The sequence below is a fragment of the Uloborus diversus genome, chromosome 9 (assembly GCF_026930045.1).
Source record: "Uloborus diversus isolate 005 chromosome 9, Udiv.v.3.1, whole genome shotgun sequence".
NCBI lineage: Eukaryota > Metazoa > Arthropoda > Arachnida > Araneae > Uloboridae > Uloborus > Uloborus diversus.
Window position 1 is genome coordinate 70,390,307 of NC_072739.1, and position 20,232 is coordinate 70,410,538.

At 32.4% G+C, this 20,232-nt stretch overlaps 1 protein-coding gene across 1 annotated transcript in view; it reads left to right on the forward strand.

Moving 5' to 3' along the window:
- Window positions 1-4,350: 4,350 nt before the first annotated feature.
- Window positions 4,351-20,232, forward strand: part of LOC129229226 (WD repeat-containing protein 47-like) — a 115,121-nt gene continuing 99,239 nt past the window's right edge. The window contains exon 1 of the mRNA XM_054863488.1: window positions 4,351-4,490. The gene's annotated coding sequence lies outside the window, so the exon portion shown is untranslated. The remainder of the gene's footprint in view (window positions 4,491-20,232) is intronic.

Sequence of the window (20,232 nt, forward strand, 5' to 3'; positions counted from 1 at the left end):
CTGCTTAGAACTACGAACTACGTAGTTTGCATTAATCTTTGACGTTTTGTAATGCTTCTTGAATTCTCATTTCTTTCTACGTGGGCCAGAATATCCACAAGACTTTGAAAATTAATTTAAAAAGAATAAAGCGAAAAAATCATACGTACGAACAAAAATCACAACACTTTTAGCATTTTCTTCGTTACCATGTGCGTTTGTTTTAGTGTTTAAGTCCGCCATTAGACAGTGACTTCTGTGCCCCCTATAGTTCGTTGGAGTTGCGAATAGCTTTTCAAACATATTTCTTGAAGAAGAAGAAAATCCGCTTCAAAATTAAATCAAACAGTTTTGAACTCAATTTTGAATATTCACTTTAAAAATAAACTTATCTGATGTTTATATCATAGACTAATAATAAGAGTAGACCGAGCTTCCCCAGACTTGCTGATGAAAAAATTGGTTCATGGATTGATCATGTGACTAGTGGAAAACTCGGCGAAAACTTTGGGGCATGTTTGCCAGCTGGCAGGATTATCTATAGTTTGGCACCCGGCTGATCGCAGTTTTCAGTAACTTTAATTTCATTCGGAACTACTACATCAGCGTTGGCGTAAACGTAATGGCGTAAACGTTTTGCGTTAATGCAAAAATGTACTAATCGGTATCTTAAATTGTAATTGTAGGTAAAAATCTTACCGTTTGCCGATTCTTTTTGGGCGCTTGCATCTTCAATTGCTTAGGGAGTTATTAAAATTGAATAAAGAAAATGCACAATGCTATCTAAACGAAAAACTCACTATATTAACAAAATATTTACAACTTAGAATAACAAATTTACAAATCGGACTCCATAAAAGATCATTCTTCCGTATTCCATCAATTTTATTTATTTTATTTCTCGCTCGTGTTGATCGTCTGCTACGATCAACGTCCGCTGTTGCTAGGATATCCACCAGTCACATGGTTTGGTTTATGAGCAGCAAAAGGGTTGCCATAGCTCGGTCTACTCTTATTATTAGTCTATGGTTTATGTTGTTAAAGTTGCCTTAAAATCAAATAGATGTCGTTGGAGCGAGACCCACGTGATAACAGGCCAGACAACTCCTCTCCCCCCCCGCTTCGTTACGCCACCAGTCGTCGATCTTTGAACTTGGCGCGAAACTTTGAAAGCAGTGCAGTTTGCAGGCACACAGTAGTGCTGCTTTCTCTGGTTGAAATAGATGAAATAGGAAATATGTAACTTCGGATGCACATTCTTGAACACAATACTGTTGGATTTATCTCATCCTTTAAACGTACCGGAATGTAGAGGCAATTAAAAAATATATATATATAATAAGTCTTGTAAGTGTCTGAGTGTCTGCTAAGTGAAAGGGAGTCAGCGATTTGCGCTACCGAACAACCTGCATGAGAAGAAAAAAATCGGGCGCCTCATGGAATAAATTTTAAAGTTCGGAGGTAAGTACTTTTCTCAGATAAATAAATTAACATTTTATGCTTCATGCAGTTAAGGTAACTTAACTTTTCCTCCGTTACACAAACAATTGTCAGTTTCCTTTCTGATATCTTTGTCTGTAATTTGTAATTTCAGCATACTACTTTAATATTTGAAACGGTTAACTTGCAACTTTTTATTTCTTTATTTTTTCAACCTTGTACACGCATTTATTCGAAATGGATTTTCCAAGCTGACAATATACATGTGTCAAAATTTTCCGCGAATATACTTGTTGCTATCAGAAGCAACGTAACTTGGTGTTGATATTCAGTTAATATGTAAACAAGTTTATTGAAACAGGCTTTTAACTGAACTAATCTTATAGTTTCGGTTTCGATTAAATTGTTTCATACGCTAGCATGTGTTATTTTGATCAAAAAACATTCCTTGATGGGCTTCCGTAGTTCTGAGGTAAGAAGATTAGCTTTGAATGCCGGAGGTGGTGGGTTCGATACTCAAACATTTTCTCCCAACTACGCCCCTGCAATGTTATTCAAACAAGCTGGTTCTGTGCGCAAATTAAAAAAAATATGTTTTTTTTTTTTTGGCACTGTTGTCTTTTAAGTTTTATGATATTTATGTACAAATTGTGGTTGAGTTAACGGTATTCATGATTTCTGGGCTTGCGAAAGATTACTTTTTAGCAGTGGATATAACGTGTTTTTGCCAAATGCTCTATGCTTGTTTGTTATGCTTAAAAAAGGCAAAATGTCTTGAACTATATAATTTTTGAACTTCTTGGGGTTTTCTGTTAAAAAGCTTTCAGGAACTCTGAAACTGTAACATAAATTGAATTAAGGGGCTGTCCATAAAGGATGTTGCAAAATTTTGAACAAATCCCCCCCCCCTCCTTGTTACATGTAACGCTGTTCAATATGAGCATATTGTTATAAACAACGCATGATGTCACACTTCTTGTTATCCTCTCCCTTCCCCCTGTCACAAAAATGTCACACTGAATTCCTAAAAGAGCCTACTCAGCAAAATGTTGATCTAAATTTAAGATATATGAAGTTTTAAGTATTGAAGAAAGTTGATAAAATGGTCATTCTATGAGAAGTTTTTTGAAAAAGGTTACCTTGTCATCAATTAATGCTCTTTAAAATAATTTTCAAAAGCCTAAAATGATGAACTATTAAAGCCCCCCCCCCCCCCCCCCCTACACAAGAATCATTAGCAGCAGAAAAAGCTGAAAATGGAAAAGTAGCCAAATTCCAATTTAAAAAAAAAAGGCTGCTTTGATATTGAATACTTTTTTTTTTTTTTTTTTTTTGATGTACAACATACAGTATTCATGATGTTGTATAATTCATTCTTTAATTAACGTTTTTCAAGTTGAATTCCTGTGTAACTTTTCGAGAGTGCCCACCGAAGGGGAGAGGGGTAGGAATCATAGTCTCATAATAATGATAGCTTTTCAACGGCTATAGTTATAAATAACTGTGCCCTTGAAATTTTAAGGGAGATGGGGGAGATGTTTATGGGGGTATTTTTCTTGAAGTTTTCATAATTGAAGGAGGTAGGGCACCGTTTACTTTGGGGGATGGCACCCAAACATTCATGTCTTTTTAAAAGCATAAATTTGCTAAGCTAAGTTAACATTAATAATCTGGTATTATGTATTTTAATTTGATGTTATGTCTTTGAAACATATTGCAGTTATGTTTCTCGTTTACTTTAGTAAAAATGTTTATTTATATTTTAAAATTTCATTTTATTCTTATTCAAATACAATGGTAAAATTATTTTTTGTTTTGGTGTAATTGTAAAATGAAAGTTTATTTATTTATTTGAATACTTCTTAAGACTCAATGTTTCAATACAATATACGAGTAGTTAAAATGCGATTAGTGTTAAAAAAAATTTCAAATGAAAAATAAAACTATGTTTATTTATCACTTTGTTTTTACAAGATTGTAAAATAAAATCGTGTTTAGTTATTTGAATAATTTGTAAGACTTATAAATGTTTTTATGTGAAATACTATGAATTAAGCTCAGTGTATTTTTTAATGTATGATTATTGGTTCCGTTTTATGTTTTCAAATGAAAAAGTAGAAGTTTTAATACTACTAAAATAGTAGAAGGCAATAATAAATAAACCAAATAGTTTAATTAAACCAAAATACTAATCAAAGCGCTCACTTCCCAATATCATTGTAGATCGACGAACGATGACGTCATTTGCTAGTTGGATGGCCTTCCTATCTCGAAGGCCTCGGTTGGAGTCTGACCAGGTTTTTTGTTTGATTGATTGGTTTCATACTACAACTTTTATTGAAATGACTGAGCCTGATAAGACGCTTATCAAGTGAAGCCTTGAATAAACTATAGGGGCGCTGCAGTCACTGTCTAATGACGGATGAAAAAGGTAAAACAAACAAATGTTGTAATAACTTATAACTTGCATTGACGTTTAGTGAATGACAGTAATTTTTCATCGTGTTTGTGGGAAGCTTTCTTTTCTATTCTTCTGAAATTACATTACACCTCAAACTGTTTGAAGCCTGTAATTTACCCCAAAGAAAACACGTGGAATGGAATGTTTTACCTTTTTCTTTAGTATTATTGATCACCACAAGGTAGCGTGTTCGAGCTCTGGAGATGCGAATAACGTTCTGTTTGTCAGTTGCTGCGATTTACTGAAAGCGGGATCAAGATCGACCGTCGATCGCTAAGTCAATAAATCGGTCACTCCAACAACTCCTCCAACCAGTTCACCAGTTGCTCTATTCGAACAACTTCTACTCTCTAGTAACTAAATAAGGTTAAAAACATTTATCTGTGACCGTGGTTGATATTTAAAAACCGATTTCCTATTAGTTGCAGGTTGCAGGGAAAAAAGAATACAGTGTACAGATATAGTGTTGTGTTGATGTTTCTCGTGGGAAGGATGCTGCTGTGATACAAGCTTTGCTCTCAATCTCAATTGTGATTCAACTTGGATTTTTAAAACGAAAAATTTCGACACGATCCCCGTTCTGATAATGCTAAGTTCATTTCTGTGAAAGGTAAGTGATCATAATATTATTTTCCCCATAATGTTTTGGATGACTAATGGTAGTATGTTCATGTTGTAGCCTAGTAATTTTGAAGTGATTTTTTTGGAATGGTTATATTTGGCTGCAAAATTCGGTTTGGGGTGCGACTTTTTTTCAATGATCTCAATTTTTCTTCTCATGTTGCAAAATGATAAATATTCTGATGTATGGCAGTAGAGGTGCCGCTGATGTGTGTTGTTACTTCACACTTTAAAATCTATTTTAAGAGTGGAACATTAGTTTACTATTTCTTGTGGTGATTTTTCTTTTTATTTTGATTGTGTATCATTTTGTGCCAGTTATCAGTAGCATCTTTTCTTTTCTAGGTAAGTTAGATTAATATTGATACGTACCAATCTCTACAAACATAGTTAGGGCAGACTGATTTAGTTTAAACCAATGTTTGAGTAATGAAATAAACACTTTATTTTGTAAAAAAATCCTTAATTTTTTGAAAAAAAGTATTACTTAAAAATACTTCAAGTATTTTGTCGTTTTTATTGATTTGCATTTAAAGTGTATTAAAATTTTAATTTTTAGATTTTCTTATCTTTATTTTTATACAAATGAGACACAAACTCCAAATTTGTATGTCCGTGGTTAGCTCAGAAAGTACGAGATCAATTTTTTTGAAATGTATAGTTTGTCCAGGTTACTGCTGGGAAGGTTTCTAGACGATTTCGAAAAAAAAGTCAATGAATGGTTTCTTTTTTTTTTAATTCAAAATTAAACTCTTTGTCTCAAAAATGGATCTTTTTACTGGAAATAATTATCGTATCCACTCAAATTTGGTTTTCCTTAGAAAGAGCAGAAAAAATACAATTTTGTTGCATTATCCACCTACAGTAGAAAAAAACAGGTATATTCACGAGGAAAATATAAGCATTTTATGTAAGGAAAAATCAATTTTTAAATCAATATTTGAATTGTTGTCAGTTTTGTTCCAATGTCTGATTTTTCATTTTAAATTGATTTTATATTCTAAACCAAAGATTTTGTTGATTTTTGGATAAACATTGCAATATGTTTTTGGCAAGACAGGAAGTAATACTTTCATATTATAAAATAAGGTTTATCTCGAGTTTTTAAGAGTTATATTGCAAAATGTGTTTTTGCCAAGACACATAGTCATTTTGTCGCCAAAATGTTACTACTATTATATATATGTATGAAAGTTTGTATGTCTGGATCTAGGGTGACTCCACAGTATTTGTAGCCTGATATGCTTAAAAAGTGTTTTCATAAAAATCGATGGTATTGTACATCGCTATCAAGAAAGCTTAATGTGTATTATAAAGTTCTATATTGTGATGCACTTTATGTGAGTTTAAAAAGAAATAATTCATACAGCAAAGAGACTGTACACATGTAAAAGAAGATAATACGTGAGAGTTGCTACTGTTGGAAGTAAATCCAACAGGAAGTCATAATGTCTGGGACGAATACTTTGAAAAATTGCAAAAGATAGGTGTATATGAGGTAAATCTAAAAGGTAATTAAATGTAGTTTATGAGTATGAAAATATTTTTGTCAAAAAATAGAACAAATCTCTAAATTTCAAACCATGTTTTGAAAATTTGAGTTCAACGTTTCAGACATAGCAAGCAGAAGAAAGCTTTTTTTGGCTGTCATAACATGTTATATTTCTAATTAAATATGACATATTAGAGCAAATATTGTATTATTTAAATTGATGAATAAAAAAACTATATTTAGCTTATTGTGGTTTAATATGGGGTGCATGTAGAAAAAAGTGTTTTAATGAAAAATGTTTCAATTTTTACTGCTGCTGTGTTGCAATTTTCTTCAAAATTGTATTTCTTTATACCTATTTGGTATGTTATAGCCATGTGCTGGGAAAAATGATAATTTTTATGTTTAGTATTAAAAAAAAAACTGTTGATATCTGCAACATTGCAGAATGGGGACATATGCAATTGTGGCGCAATCAAACGTTCTTTCTTGTTTATTGCTAGTGTTATAATGAGATGATTTACATGACATTTAGAATAAATGGGGCATTCCATGGTATTTTTGACATTATGTAGAGTCCGTAACGTGACCTTTTTTTGCCATAACTTTTTAATTTACCATTTGATTTGCAAATTCTTTTAATTTGAGCTGGTGTGTTGGTAGGAAAAGATCAAAATAAAATAATATGCTAATCAACCAGTAAATCAAAAAGTTATGGCAAAAAAGGTCACGTTACGGACTCTACATAAATGTCAAAAATACCGTGGAATGCCCCAAATATGAACGTACGCGGAAACAGGGTCTGATTCGTTTTTGGCACCAATCGCTTTTGTGCAATTAAAAATGAATCATATTAAAATTCATCTGTTTGAGAAAGGCTGTTATGCAGTTAAATTTTTGTCAGCAATTAAATTGTTGTCAAATGATCGGAAAAAATCTCAATGATTTATAGTTTTTATCTGTTGCCAACTTCTATATGCTGTGTAATTAATTTAAGCTAGACAATTACATTTTTTTTTAATTTTCTCTGTTTACTTTCTGGTTTTACAGGGATATTTCAATAATTGGGTAATGCCATGGAAGTCGAATTTTGGCATGCGTGATTTAATTTTGGGAACATTGTTCCTTTATGGTAATCCTTTCTTTATGCTTGTAAAGGAAAAATATTCCTTTTGCAGGCATTGGTACCAAAAGTTTAAAGCCAGTAAGTTAAAATCACTGGAATCTTCCCGCTTTTGTAAATAGCATAACTTCGTAATAAGGATTGCATGAACAATTATGCTTTGGATCCAAGAATTCATGTACATGTACAATGGGGTGGCCCAATGGCGCAGACTGCCATTAAAATTTTTAAGGGGGGGGGGAGTTTTGAGGGGTATTTTTCTTGTTTTTTAAAGGGATCTTCGCGATATTTAGGGGGATTCACCTTTTATCTTAGGGGGACACCCCCTAATAGAAGAAAGTTTTGTGATGGCCACAATATATTAATTATCTTAGTTTGGCGTATATCTATTAGGGTGTATCGAAAAAAACATTTTTTCCAAATTTAATTTCTTAAGTTGATAAAAAAGTTGACCCTACCGACCCACATCTTACATAAAAAAATTTATCCGGATCAAAAAATATTTAGGTGAACCGCACAAGGCCTAAAATTTATAATTTTCTTAGAAAAATCAATTTAAAAAAATTTCTTTTTTTGACTAACGGAAAAAAATTTAAAATTATTTTAAGTTGAAATAATTTTAAATTTTTATAAAGTTATCAACCTATTTTAATAACTTTCAACTTATTTTAATAAGTTGAAAGTATAAAGCCAGGAATTATTGTCAAGTAAAAGGTTTTGCTCTCATGCAGAATTTAGGTTCCCCATAGTATGCAAAAATAAATATTTTTTAAAAGTCAAGTTAGAGTTTTCAGTATAAATGTATTAGCTTTATTTAATTAATTAATTTTATTTATTTATTTATTTATTTTTTTGCAAATGTTGGTTTAAAAATTTCTTTGCTAATAAAGCATTCTTGGTACATTTCTTTAAGTTATATATAAAAATTATTTGAATTTATTTTCTGATTATATTGTTTTGTGAAGTTTAAAAAAAACAAAATAAATAAATAAATAAAGGTGATAAAATAATCTTGCAAACATAGTTTTCATTTTAATAGAGAGAAGTATGTTATTAAGTATAAAAAACTAAACATCAAAACATATGTGTAGAATATTATGTGTATTATTGTATTGTCAAACTTTTTCCATACTTCTGTTTTTCAACAGCTCTAAAAGTATGCTTAATTTTGCTTGTGTGAGTTGTTGGAGGCTTTTTCAGTACATCATTTGTAGAGTACTGCAAAGTCACATAATAATAAGCAACTATCATATGGTACACAAAGTGTGCCCTTCGCTTATTATGGGATGGGAAAGGATTTTTTCTCGAAATATAATGAAAATACGAACTATGGCTCCACAGCAGTTAGTTTTACAGAGTTTAAATAATTGTGGACATTTAGCAAAATATCTCCACAAACCTCATTACCTTCTAATACTTTTTATGATATTTTTCTTTTCTTATAGAAGTCATGCTTGACTTTTGCTCAAGAACTGCAAATTTCGAACAAATACGATATCTTTGATTTTTACTGGCTGTATCCAATTTAACTACATTAATGTTGGTCATTGTATCAGTGTATTTGATTCATTACAGCGGAGAGTGAATGCTAAATTGATTTCACTAAGTCAGTCCCAGTAAAAGTTTTTATATAACTTTACTTCTCACTTAAAAGAGACATTCAAAAACTTGAGCTGCGTAACATACTGCGAGTCATCTTGTGTTTCATCCAAGTTTCTGTCACCTCTTTGCCGAATATATATTGCAGATTTGTCAGCTAATTCATCCAACATAATTTTTTCAAGGTACCACCCAGATTTATAATATCAGCTTCATGGTGACAAAAACATCAGCGAGCACTTTCTAAAGGTTAGAGAGCATAAATAATGATAGGTTTTTCATTGCTTTCTTCTTTGGAGAAAAATATTGTGCACTTTTAGTAAGTTAAAGGTTTTGAGTGTTTTCCTTAAGCTTACTGAAGCATTCCAACATTGTATTCTGGCGACTCCAGCAGGTTTAGCAATCTGTACTGCACTTTCTCAATTTTTTCTAAGGCATAAGTTTCTGGGTTTTAACTTTTAGTGAGGGTATTCAAAAACGATATGATTTCTATGTATTTTCTCACTTGCTGAACGTATGAAACTGAAACCTCAAATGTGAATACAAATTCATTTTCATCTTTGATCATATTAGACATAAAGTTTTTTTTTGCTAATCTTGCAGAAACACGAGAAAGGGCAATTCCATGGTGTCGGACGCAAAAAATGAAGAAAAATTTCTCAGTTTTAATTCCCTTTACAAATATAAACTGATCCAAAATGATTAAATTTATTTACAAGATATTTACTACACTGAATAAAAAATCTTGTTAGTTTTTCAAAATAGATCCCTAAAGTATAAATTAAAAACATTTAAAGAGTCAGAGGTAAGCACACAAATAGTAAAATTGATGGTTCACTTAAAAATTATTAAAAGTCGCCTTACATTTTAATTTTAAAAACAACTTAATCCTTAAGTATACTTATGATTGAATCATATTTCACAGTTTTCAAATGATATTATAAAGAATAAAATTATTTAAAAATATTTTTACCTTGGTGTTGGACGTAAATTTTTGTTGTCAGACATAAATTGTTCATAATGGATGTAAACTATTTCTCTTAAACACAAATACAAAACGATTACAGTTTTAGATGTGTAAACTATGTAAAACTGTACATGTACTAAAAATTTACCAAGTAAATTCAGAATTAGGGTTGGGTGGGGGAAGTGGATTACTGGGGTAAGTGGGTCATACCCCAAAAACTGAAATGTGCATATGGTTTTTAGACTTTTGTTACACTGATCATGTTATGGTTCAACAGAGTGATTGATTTTGCATATATTTGGGTTTCGTGGAATTTCTTTCTAGATCAGAAAACTTAGTCAAAAGTCGAAAAAGAAAGAAAAGATTCTGAAAGTGTTTTTTGCGAATTCAATCAACAGTTTTCAAAGAAGTGTTTCCCGGTTAGTTTTTATTATTTTTTTATGATCATTAAACCTTCATGTACACTTTAACTTAAAGTGCATAATGCAACAAGAGTTTTTGAATAAAATATTATTAATAACTGTTTTAGAGGTTCCAACTTACCCCATAAATTTTCGCTATAAGGGGTTAATGAGTCTCCTCACTAGGATTTAAAAATCAAAAGCTACTCTGATGAAATATTAAGTGAAATACAAGACAACTATGATGACTTAGTAGGAATTGATAGTTCAGCTACAAAATGTGCTAAAGCTGGTGATTAGTTATCTGTGAAACATACATGAAAGAAATCATAAAGTTTTAAGAATGTCTAATGTTGGAAGTTGATGATACAAATTAAAAAATGCTCTTGAATTTGCAAGAACGAATAGAAATAGTGACTTTTTTTTTAGAATAGTGCAGATGACGTTGAAATAATTACTGAGGTTGAAGCAATAATGGTTCTTCCTTAGCTAACTTTACATAGACACAGTCATTTAGTGTTTCCAATTTCTTTTCAACTTATAGTTTTGGCAAATTTACTCAAATTGATCTTAATCAACTGGATTATGTACATTAAACACACCTTTATATGTAAAAGTAAAATATATGTCCCTATAGACTTTCAATAAAATGTAAAAGTAAAATATGTACCTACAAGCTTTCAATAAATTTCACGAATGAAATTGTTTTGTTTTTTGTTTTAAAATTTTCCGTGATATAGACAGATTTGAAAGACTAAATCTTTACTAATATTATAAAGAGAGAGGGTGGATTTTTGTGTGTTTATATATTCGAGTTAATCTCTGGAACCATTGCACCTATTTGAAAAATTCGTTCACTATATGAAAGGTGCTTTCTTACTGAGTGACATAGGCTATGATTCGAAAAAAATCTGACAAATAGTTCTTTTTTTTATTCCAAGTTAGGCCCAAATTTCATATAAATTCTCGAATATGGGAGTGAAAAATTACTTGCACCTATTAATATTATATATCGCTGAAAAGGGTAGAATTTTCCGCGTTCTAAACAATTTGTTTCAATGCTCTAACTTAATTGCGGCAGGAGTAATTTGCGTTTTTAGCTCTAATTTTTTTAGGCTTAGCTGAAATTTAGGCACTACTTTTTTCATTAAATCTATCAATAAAAAGTGAAGGAATTGTCCCACAGTTTTCTTTTTGACACCATTGGAAAAAGAACATTTTTTACTCCAGAGCTCTTTCGATGGTCGAAAAAATTAGCTTCTATCTTCAAAGGAAAAAAGTTACAAGCGTTTTTAAATCAAGTTCAGAAGTCATTTTGATTCAGGTTTTCTACGATTTTATTTTCGCGTTTCCACGGCTTTTTGAATCCATTGTTTCTTTCCTTATTTTGTATTTAATTTTTTCAATTAAATACAAGGTAATAAAGGTGCTGAGCAGTTCAGTCTAGGATTTGTTTTAAAGCAACCGTCAACCGTAAATGTGTTTCATAGCTTTGGCGATTTGTTTTGAAAGAAAAGAAACTTTTGATTTGTTTTTATTTGAGTGAAATGTACGACGTTTTCTTCTTTTTTCTGACGATGATTTTCGAACGTTTCACTGGGTGTTTTTTTTTTTTCTTCGACGGATGGATTATGATAGCCTGGTTGCTGGGCGAGTTTGGCGATAAACAGTAGAGTTGCGGAACTATTTTTACATTTGAAAGATATTATTTGATGTCTTTTTTTTACTTTCTTCTATATCTAATATATAGAAGAAAGTATTGGATTCGTGCAAATTTTCGAATTTCGAATTTTGACGGATTCGAACGTTTTGAGGTGTGTTGAGTGGTGAGTCCATTTCGACCATTTTTGGAAAATGTCTGTCTGTGTGTATGTATGTGTGTCACGTCTGTGTGTGACCAGTTTTTTGTGGCCGCTCTACAACAAAAACTACCACATGAAATCGAACGAAATTTAGTGCACATATGTGCCCCTATGTGAACTTGTGCCCATTAGTTTTTGGCGCGAATTCCTCCAAGGGGGGTGGAGCAATGGGACGTTTTTCGAGTTACGCGTGCTTGCTATTCCTCAGGAAGTACCTGGCGGAATCAAACAAAATTTGGTCCATATGTTGGTATTAACAGGAACAGGTGCTGATTCAATTTTGGTGTCAATAACTCAAACGGGGGTTGAGCTATAGAACGTTTTTTGTCGTCAATTGTGACTGCTGTATCTCAAGAAATAATGAACGGAATGAAAGAAAAATTTATCGGCAAGTAGCCCTTAGTGGGTATAAGAACTGATTTTATTTTTGTGTCAACAGCTAAAAAGGGGGTAGCGCAATCACCCGTTCTTTTTTTCCATTTTGAGTGCCCTATCTCAAGAAGTAATGCTACGTTCTGGTTGAAATTTGGAATATATGTGAATCCATATGTAAACAGGCTTTGGTTCAATTTTGACGCCGATCGCTCCAAGAGGTGTTGATTTTTTTTTTTTGCGAATAAAAATATTTTTATTAATGCAACAATAAGAAAGATAAATCGTAATAGATTGTCGTCTGCGTATTTCTCGTGATTTTAATTGTATGGAAATGATAGGAAATATTATCTCAATGATTTAAAATTTTTAACTGTTGCCATCTTATGTTTGTTAACAAATAAAATATTTGTAATTAATTCAAGCAAGGCTTTTAAAATAACTTTCAATTTTCGCTCTTTGCTTTGCTTTTGCAATAATTCAGACATTGGGATAGTCCAGGGGCGGCAAATAGGGGGATCAAGAGGGGGCGTTCGCACCCCCAAAATTTTCACTAAGAATAATAAAAAAAAGGGTAAATTCAATTTAGGTAACTTAGAAAATCATTTGCCTGCATTTTCAGAACAGAAAATAACTGATGGAGAATAATGGTTTGCCTTAACTAAAGAAGTAATCTCTTCTTATAGATTAAATATTAAAAAATTGTTTAATCTATGCTATCATGGTGCATCTTGTATGAGATGCTCGTTCAGTGTTGAGACTGTGCAATTTTTACGCGTAAACTCCATGTCATTTTGCATAAATTTAATGCTCATATTATAATTTAATGTTTAGCTAGTAAGTGTTCATTGTTTCCCTGTACTTGAAACACATTTTAGCAACTTGATATATTATATGCTTTCATAGAAACTTTTTTGTAAAAATATGCTCTTTTTGAAAAACTTCCCACATCAAAAGATACTTTCACATCAACAAATATATCTTCAGGCTCTTGACTTGACAATCTCTGAGTGACACAAATGGTATTCAAGAGTTAAACCTATAAAATCTCCCTGGAAGAATAACTGGAAAGCGACCTTCTGGATGATAGAAAATCTAATGTTATTTTGATATGTATGACTTTGTTTGAATTTTTGTTTACTTTATTTCCTGCGGAGTGTTTTTTGAACAATGCTACACTCTATCATAAAATTTTCAATCTCAATTATTGAATTGACAGTTGAAACTCTTTGTAATTTTCGCACTAATGCTTGAACCAAGTGTGGAACTTTGTGACAGAACTTTTTATAACAGTTTTTACTGTATGCATGTAGAAGAGGTGACGAAACCTACATGAAGTTTAGTGAAAATATTTAATATTTTGAATAAAATAATCAATTCAGTTTCTCGAGAAATGGAGGCAGGATTTGATGAGATACATTTCTCTTTGGTCTTAAGTTCAATATTATGTAGGTTGGTTATAAGAAACGAAAAAGAAAATATTACACTTATACGCTACCGCAGCCAGAAATTCTTTCTGGAGGGGGTTTTTTGATCAAAAATACCTTCTGGAGGGTTTTTTTTTTGATGAAAAATACGTTCCCAAGGGGATCTTTTGATCAAAACAGCCCTTTCATATGCATAAACTACTGCATTAGAATTTGCATTTATGTTAAAACCAATGGTTGTGGGGGGTGTTTTCACTCCGCCTCCCCCCCCCCCTTCGCTGCGCCACTGCACTTACAAGAAAAATTTACAGCATGAAGGAAAAGTATTTCTTTTGTGAATTACGACTTTACTTTTTAATGACTCAAAATAAATACTAGCCCAATTTAAAAAGCTTTCTTGGTTATTTTAAAGAGAAATCTAAAGGAAGTGTGTTTTTTAACATAACTTTCTTGCTTCCATTGTTTTTGGTCTATTTCAATCTGGTCAGTCATTTTAAAGATGACTTTTGTGTCTCAGGAGGTTAGAGAATTAATTCGAAGCGAAATGTGGCAAGCAAGACCTTCATCTTTAGCTGTACTGGAAATAAAGCAAAACACTGGATGTTGAGTAATATAGTTACAAGATTTTCTGCTCTTCCTGACCCCAAGAATAGCAGACTAAAACTTTACTAAAAAATAAAAACTAGTACCGAGACATTTTGTGATATAACTTGTTACAAAATAAATTTGAAGCTTTGGTCGCAAAAATTTTAATTGTTCTTAACAAGCCTGGTTATTCTTAGCATTAAAACCGTTTTATTATTCCTTCCTGTTAACCAATATTTATTTTATACCGTACTGAGGAAATTCATGGTCAAGAAACTCGACCCCCCAAACGAAATGCTGAAATGCCGCCCCTGGGATAGTCGTCAAGTTTTTGCATGTGTAATTTTGTTTTTGTTGGGAATATTGCTTCCTCGTCAAGCATGGGGAGGGATCAGAAAAAAAGAAAAATATAGAAGAAAGTTTCGTGATGGCCACAGCATACTAGTTTATTTAGCGAATTATTTTAAATTGCAGTAAAAACCGCTTCACTCGCTAAATAGAGTTTTATAGCAACTGTAAATCTGATTTAATGATTTGACAAAGAGTTTTAAGTTCCAAAAAAACTTGAATAGTTTTTTTTTTTGAAAAGGTGTATGTACGCATTTTATTCAAAGAAAAATGATTACTTTACATCAGTGGGTGAGGGGCGTCACTTTTTTTTATTCAACGGACTTCCATTAAATTTTTAGCACGGGCATCGCTGTGAGGGTGCTGCTGGTATCTTATAAATGGATGCATTTGAAAAAAAGTAATATTTAAATCATTATTTTAGAAAATAATGATAGAACTGTAGTTTTTATTAATAATATCCAAGATAAAATAAGAAAATAAGTTTAAAATTTTTGTTTCAAAACTTTTGGGGTTTAAGGTTTCAAAAACGATCTGTTCTCAAAAGGGGTCCCACTTACCCCAACCAACTCTGTGTGTGTATATACAGTAAATTCACTAAATTGTTTTTTATGCATGTTTCACTTTAACTTTGAAATTAAAGGGGGGGAAAAAGGGGGGGGGGAGGGGTGCAGAAACACAGTTGAAAACATATGCTGTTTAAGGAACGTATCAGTGTCGGACGTAAAAATAATTTTTTTACGTCCGACACCTAGATTTTAATAAAAAATATTCACTTCTTATAAGATGAAAATAGGTTACATCAATGAGATTGAAAATCTTACTTTGTACACAAAAAGACATGTATGTAGCTTTAAAATTATTCGCTCAGCATAATTAATTGCGCATTTTGGTGTCGGACGTAAAACACTCTATGTACTCCAGATGAATTCTTTTACAAATCAAAATGAATTATATTTTTACGCATTTTTGCAGCATCACCTATATTATATATCTAAATGGTTATTCATCTTCATTCGTAACATTAATATGTATTTTTTGGAAAAAACAGAATTTTTTGAGAGTTACCAAATAAGATTTGAAAGTACTCAAGCTGTTGACCTTAGTTTAACCTCCTATAATTTATTTATAACTGAAGTCATCAAATTTTAGAAAGGTATTTGAAATATACAACTCAACCTTTAAATTGATAGCTTATTTGTTTAGAAATTTTAAGTTTGAAAATTTGATCATCTGGTTGAGCTTATCATGGAATTGCCCGGAATGTGATTCAAACTTCAAATGATGCTTGTGAAAATATTCGTTTTATGAGCGGCAAAATGTGGAAAACATTTGCATCGAGAATCTTTGCGGGATTTTGCTATCAATCCCGCGGGATTAATCCCGCAAAATATCATGCAAGATCTCGCATAATTCCTGATCGGGATTTCATGATTGGAAACCCTATTTCTAACCAAGCCTCATGGCCTTGTAAAATGCTTTTTCGTTATGAAAATCACGGAAATTTGGAATAAATGCGGAATACCTATATGTTGTTTATGATAGTTTTTTTCCCCTTACTTTTTTGCCCGACTTTACTGTGTACATTTTTCAACTGGAAAAAATTGTAACCTTTTTTTTCTGTTATTAAAAAAAAAAAAAAAAGATTTTTCGAAAAAAATTATAAACCTTAGGTCTCGTGCGGAACACCTAAATGTTTTTTGATTTGGATAAATTTTTTAATGTAATTTGTGGGTCGGTAGAGGCAACTTTTTTTCAACTTAACAAATTGAATTAAAAAAAAAAGTTTTTTTCCGGTACACCCTAATGTCTATTTAGGTAGAATCTTGTGTTTGATTTTTAATTAACTTTCCAGTGAGGTAGAACCTTGAGATTTTGAACGTTGTTCAGAATGGAATGACAATGCAATAAAATGGGTTTAAAATCAGCGTTCAAGATTTTATTTTAAAACCAAAGAAATGCAGAAGAGATAAAAATACAAATACTTTTTTATATACAAAGCACAAAGGAAATATTTTCTCTTTTGGTGTTTGGTATCATCGGAAAGTCTAACAAGAGCTACCCCGGAATAATTATTTTAAGATGATTTCAAACCAATTTATATGAATACTATACAGGGTTCCCGCTGCAGTCGCATTTTTCGCAAAATGCGAAAATACTATCTAAAATACAAAAATGATACAGGTCATTTTCGCTTTTCTGCTCATAAAAAAAAAAAAAAAAAAAAAAAAAAAAAAACCTAAATAAATAAACAATATACACATTCTCACTATATAAAATTGATCGAAAATTTGTTCAAAGCAAAAAATGAAATGTGGGAATGAGGTGTCATCGCCGAGATCTTTGGTACAAAAAAAAAGTTGTTGAAGTCGGATTACTCAATCAAAGGTTATTGGGGGGGGGGGGGGAGACAGACTGACAGATATTTTCTCCCATTTCAATACCTTACTTTCCAATTTTTAAATTTTCAATATTTATTTAATTATTTTATTTATTTATTTTTTTTGTTTTCGCGGTATTTTTAAGATGCATTAAGCTTTCTTTCATGCTTTTTTCTTCTTTATCTGATTTTTACTGGGAAAGTAGGCTAAAAAATATGTTTTCAAGACATAAGAAATTGAAAACTAGCTTAAAGCCCTTTATAATATAGTATTAAAATACATACTAGTTACAGCCAGGGACGGACTGGACCTTTAAAACGGCCTAAGCAATTATACAAAAACGGCTCTTAGCTCAGGGGTCACCCTCCACCCCCACCATATACATTGCAAGTTTAAGGATTTTTTAAAAATGGAAGGAGATAAAAGAGCAATAAAATGAATGTAGGACTGTCGCAAAGTCATAAACTTAGGGAGTGTATGAGTTTGGCGCACCTTCAATTTTTAACGCATTTTAACAGTGATAGAGAGCGAGAAAGATTTCAACTTCTGGTAAAAAAAAGATTGCAGTATAAGCAATGTAAACCTAATCGTAAGTCTAATATTCTCTCAGATATAGGGAGCTCGAAGGGTTTCTCCCACGAAAGTTTCTGAAATTGTAGTTTTATAAATGCAGTTCTAGACAATCTTTAGTAGTGTTGGGGGGAGGCGGGTTCAAGGACCCTCACCCGGTAATTTTTTGAAGTTGAAACTTTAGAAACACGCATATACAGGTTATCTTCGGGAATGATAGGGGGTGGGATCGGGATCTCCATCGAATTGTAGTTATAAAAACGCAGTTTCAGACGATCTTTGGTGGTGTTGTGAGAGACGAGATTTGTAGGCTTTCCTCCAGAAATTGTTCCAAATTGAACTCTTTAAAGGTCTCGAAGTTGAATGGATGAGTTTTCTTAGAGTCTTCTTAGAAATTTGCCGAAATTTTAGTTTTAAAAACGCAGTTTTAGACTGACTTTGGTACTGTTGGTGAAAGGGAAGATTTGGGGGTCTGACAATTTTTCGAAACTGAAATTCCAGAAACGCAGTTCTAAATGATCTCCAATGATGTTATGAGAAGAGTGAGTTAAAGGGAAAATCCACCGGTTAAGTTCCTCTAGAAATGTTTAAGAAGTGATTTCCGTAAACGAAAGTTTAGTCATCTTTTAATGATGGGGAGGGGGCGATGCTAAGGGTTACGGGAGTGTGCTTTCCTGGGAGCTTTTCGAAACTGAAGACCTAAATACATAATTGTAGGTTGCAATTGTGGGGTTCGGGGAACTCTCCTCTAGAATACTTCTAAAATCCAAGTTTCAAAAACACACTTCTAGGTTACTTTTGGTAATATAAAATGAAAGAATAAAGTTCGAGGAAACTTTTCTTTTATCTGTCCCCTCTTATTGACTCTAATTATGATTGAAACTGTTGTGGAAAACCCACCCTCAGTTTTTCTTCTCCAAAACCAAAACCATTAGACTGCTTTGGTTGGTTTGTACAGCCTTTTTATTTTGAATACAAGGCGGCGGTCTGCGGCCCTAATAAATAGACTTTTAACATTTTGCACTGATGTGGTGTAGTACCTTATGTCTTTTTTCCACTTTTTTTTTTTTAAATTCTAAATATCACACCTCCTAAATTCCTGATTATGTTTTTTTTTTTATGTATTCAAATCCTTAGAATTAGATTAGACGCACGGCACTTAGATGCCGTGCGTCTTCATTACAATATTTAAAACCCGCCCACCGTATTTTAACGTCTTTTTTTTTCCTATTCAAAGCATATTTCAGTGGATCCTGCATTTGTTCGTTTCTTATTACTATTTTAATTTTGTAAGACAACGATAGCCTTCTTTTTTTTGTGCATTGCTAAAATACAATTGGAATATAGAATTCTGAAAAAGGGCGGGAGGTAGCACCCACTATACCCCTTTGAAGACAGCCCTGAAGTACAATCAGGGCCGACGGGAGCCCATGTCATCCTAGTCGGCAATTTGGGACCTGTTTCGGAATCGCAGCCTTATAAGTTTTAATGTGGATTTTTTAAATAAGTGTTAATGTGGGCCCGAAAACCAACAAGCTCGCAGCAGCTCTGAGTACACTCAAAAAATGCCTCGTGGGCAATCTTGATATTAAACATATATCCAGTGCCTGATTGCCTCCCATGACTCTATTAAACATATGCCTGGCGTAGGCGCCACCAAATTTGATCGTCCTTCGAAATTGTTATTCATTAAGAGTGTTGCGAGTAAAAAAAAAAAAATTGTTTAACCACAAATCGCAACCGGCCCTTTGGGCGATCTTCCGATTGCCCAGTCGGGCCCTGGTTACAGCTAGTGTAGTTTCTGGAATATAGTGTATCTTTAAATATTTCTGAAATTAGAAAAAAAAAAAAAAAAAAAAAGAAAAATCTTAGGAGTATTGAACCATGTATTCCTGGCAAGTCCTCATATCTACATACTGATCTAACAAATGCTAAACGCTTTATCTGTGGATTATGTTGTTCAAACCATTTTGTTGTGGTAATTGCCGTGGAAATTTATTTTGCGTTTGAAACTAAAGATAGTTCTATTATTTTCTTTCTTTGGTTTCTGCTGTCGATAATGGTTGAGATTGGTGGAATACATGAATATATACTTATACTTTCTACCGGTTAAATACACTGTGCTGTGCTTCTCAGATCAAGATTTGAGCGATTCTTGGAAGTCCCTTATTGTGAAGAAAAAGTTTTAGGTTCGTTAACTCCAAATTTTTCCTCCTTAACAAAGAAAGGTTTAATGTTTCCGGAATGCCAGCCGATGTGATTTGTTGTAGACTCGCAGGAATGTTGTGTCTTCGATGTGGATTTTGAAACATTTTTTCAAATTTAACCAATTGTTGCAAAGTTTGGAGACATTGCTGGTTAAATGTCAGCTGCTAATTAGTTTTGCATTTTAACAATTTTTTAAGCTAGTCACTCTTTTTAAGGACAAATCCACTATAATATTAAAATCTGTTCGCGTCCGTCTGTCTGTCTGAAGATCGATCTCCTCGAGAACCGCTGCGAATCGAGAGTCGAACGAGATGCCGATCAATTCGAAATTTTCCAAAGAAAACAATAGAACCAATCTCGTAATTGTACGACTTTAATTAGCGGAGATATTAATTA